The sequence below is a fragment of the Lotus japonicus genome, chromosome 1 (assembly GCF_012489685.1).
Source record: "Lotus japonicus ecotype B-129 chromosome 1, LjGifu_v1.2".
NCBI classification, from domain to species: Eukaryota; Viridiplantae; Streptophyta; class Magnoliopsida; order Fabales; family Fabaceae; genus Lotus; species Lotus japonicus.
Genome location: NC_080041.1, coordinates 16,457,347 through 16,460,905, shown reverse-complemented (window position 1 = coordinate 16,460,905; position 3,559 = coordinate 16,457,347). Strand labels below are relative to the sequence as shown.

Genomic DNA, 3,559 nt, shown 5'->3' with positions numbered 1-3,559 from the left:
ATTCAGTTAGGTTTTGACCTTTTATGGGACCTTGGTATCAACTATGCTACATGTGAATCTAATTGTCTTGAGGTAGTTAATTCGATGGTGGATGGGAGGTTTCACTTTCACATGACTGCTGGAGATTTACTGGTGCTCCATCAGAAGCTCCGGTGTGATTGAAGGGTGAAGTTGCAGCATATTCCTAGGACAAAGAATGAGTCTGCGGATTGCTTGGCAAATATGGGTCTTGCACTCCAGTGCCCTGTTGTTGTGCTGGATAGGCCACCCCCCAAGGTGAAGCCTCTTTTGACTAATGATATTTTAGCTTTATAGTTTACATTTAATCTTCTGATGTACAAAAAAAAAAGTGTATATGTTTAGCTATACATGTTACTTCAACTCTCTGTTAAAAACTATTCATTAAATATAAAAAATCATAAATTGAGCATTTATGAAAAGAATAAAATCACGCTCTGTAGGATTTGAACCTATGACATCGGGTTTTGGAGACCCGCGTTCTACCGAACTGAACTAAGAGTGCTTTTTTTTCATAATTTTTTTTATTTTATGTGGCCCAACGAAAAAAGATAATAAAAAAGAGAAACTCAAAAAACATTCAGTACAAAAGAAAAATACTTACAAATTTATGATTTCTTATATCTAAAATAAATTTTGTCTTTTTAATTCGTAAAATATCTTTAAAAAAAAGCACAATTTTAAAAAAATCACAAAAAAAAACAAGAATAAATGCACGGGTAAAAAATACTAGTATATATATATATTTATATTGAGTTTAATTTTTTATGCTCAATCAAATATTAGACATAATATAATAATATTTGTAATTAATTAAAGTTTTAGTTTTGTAGTAATTAAATTATTTTGTTTTATTTGGTTGGGTTGTTAATTACTCTACTTGAGAACCTTCAAGCTTTATTTATAATATAATTTTAACTTTCTAAAAAAATAAATAAATAAAGCACACAAAACATTATTGTTTTATTCCATTCTTCTACATGTTGTTACAATTCGTTTTTTAATGTTCGGACTGCAGAGGGGTGGGCTGTCGGAGACGAGTTTAGATTCAAATAGTAGGGGAGGTAGAGTTCTTCGATGTTGGCAGAGACACTGGGCCAAAGGAGGAGTGATGATTTGACATGGTGCAGCTGGATGAAGAGAAACTTGTTGCTGGTAGGGAAGGGGTGGGCAAGTCAGGATTTTTCCTACTTCTATTGTGCTAACTGCTGATTCCTAGGATCCTTCTTTGTTTTTTCTGCCTGTTATTGTGGGGCCTCCCTATCCGGGCAGGTACGGTGCTTAGGGGGAGCGATGGTGTTTTGCGCGAAACTTGTCGGGGTTTGTTTACTGGTGATTTCTCTATTCTTTGAGCTTCGTTTGTAGACTTTGGGTTTAAAATGCCCTAGTTCTTTTGAGGTTCCACTTTCCTTTTTATTTGAGTTGTTGTTGATTGTGAGCTCTTCTCCTCTTGCTTCATGGAAATGGGTTGTGGCTAGAGTTGTGGAGGGGTTTGTCGTTTTGCGTTCAGATGTGTGTAAGTGCATGACCCCTTAGAAAGTGATCTCTAATGTCAGTGTGTTTGATTATGGAAGGCATGACTGGATTTCTATTCAAATTAATAGCCCTTTATTAATAACTGTGGTAGTTGTTGTTCACAAATTCATCTTTATCTAAGTAAGTGCTTGAACTCATTGGTGTGGCTTTTTCTATGCATCCATCCATATCAAATCTTCTCCAAAGCTCTTTGAAATATTTGGATTGGTTCTCATAGATTTCATTCCTTGCTTGCTTGATTTGCATTCCAAGGAAGAAGTTCATCTTGCCCATCATAAACATTTCAAATTCACCATGCATCATTTTGGCAAAATTAGTAGATCGAAAAATGATATTATCAACATAAATTTGAACAAGTAATGTTTGATGATTAATTCTTTTTATAAACAAAGTGGTATCTACTTTACCCTTTTCAAAACCATTATCACAAAAAAAACTTATTTAATCTATCATACCATGTTGGAGGTGCTTACTTTAAGCTGCGAAGTGCTTTCTTGAATTTATATACATGAGAGGAGTTATTATAATCTTCAAAGCCTAGTGATTGATTCTTTATATAACCATTCAAAAATGCATTTTTGACATTCATTTGGCACAATTGAAAATCTAGTAAACATGCCTAAGCTAATTAATCCACATATACCTCATATTGCTAGGTTATTTTTAAGTTCTATCAACTAACTCGTTTATCAATAAAATTAGCATCATGATTAATCTTTACATTAGAAAGATGTGTATGAGAATTAATCCCAACATTGAAACAACACACAATACTTCATAACAATAAATGCTTCAAACCTTATATATGCATCACATAAGGAACTATACCATGAAACTTACCAACCTTACCAATTACCAAGTAACTTCCCTTTGTTATTGTAGTCATGTCACTTGAACAACTAATATCCATATAACAATAGTCGCATTAGGATATCAAGCACACCTACAAAAGAGAATTAATGGTTCTTTCTTGGTACTCAATGTTCTTTGGGTCCTTTGTGGTTAGTAGTAGGGATTGTTCCCTTCTTCCTCCACACAAAATCACTTTAGGCACATCATGTAATCTCATATAACAAGCATTGAGTGTGTGATCTACTTTATTGCAATAAAAGCATGTGAGTTTCTTATCAGTTGTTTTCCTAGGTTGAATAAAGGTAAAAAAAAATTTTACTTGACGCACGAGTAGATGAAACAAAGTTTATATTCTTAGTAGCCTTACATTTAGCATAATCAAAACCACTTTCATTTTATCATTACATGTAGAACTAAGACCACTTCTATCATTACATACAAACTCATCTTTAGCCCCAGTATAACATTTCTTACCAAGATCACTTTTATCATTAGCATACCTTTTAGGTAACACTCAAGGCAGGGAGTGAACATCGGTGCAATGAGGCACGGACAAGGAGCGGCTCATGGCAAGACATCTAGGAAGGGGCACTTGAATGAACCGATTTTGCACTCGAACAAGAGGTATTTTGGGACTGTATAGGTATATGACTATACAATTGAGGAGGACATAAAAGATTTTATTAGTACTACTCATGACAACAAGGTGCATCTTCTTTTTAGAAGCCCAACTCATAAAGCTCTAACTTTAAGTGTGCTTGCCTTGGAGAAATATTGAGATGACTGACCTTCTAGCAAGTTTCTCAGAAAGCACGTGAGAAAGGACAAAACGTGTTGGAAAGACTCATGTTGTTGCCGCGAACCCAATCATCTGATTGAGATGTTACATTTTCATACTAATCATATCATCAAAATCATGTGTACCTTTTTCATAATAAAGAAACAATTTTTCTAAGCTCATCAATTTTTGATTCAAGTTAAGGACATTTTGAAAATTTCATGCAAACATGTCTGATATCAAATTTAAGTTTGAAATCATCAAATTCACTTTGAATTAACTTATTTATACTTTCAAGAAAAGTTATAGCACTCTTTTGTTTAGTACACAATCTAGAGAGCATTTTGCATATCATCATGCAATTCATTATCATGC

General features: G+C 33.7%; 1 non-coding gene across 1 annotated transcript; it reads right to left on the bottom strand.

Annotated features, from left to right (window-relative positions):
- Positions 1-449: 449 nt before the first annotated feature.
- On the bottom strand, positions 450-523 carry TRNAW-CCA (transfer RNA tryptophan (anticodon CCA)). The gene has a single exon. It is a non-coding gene; the product is annotated as a tRNA-Trp (tRNA).
- Positions 524-3,559: the final 3,036 nt, after the last annotated feature.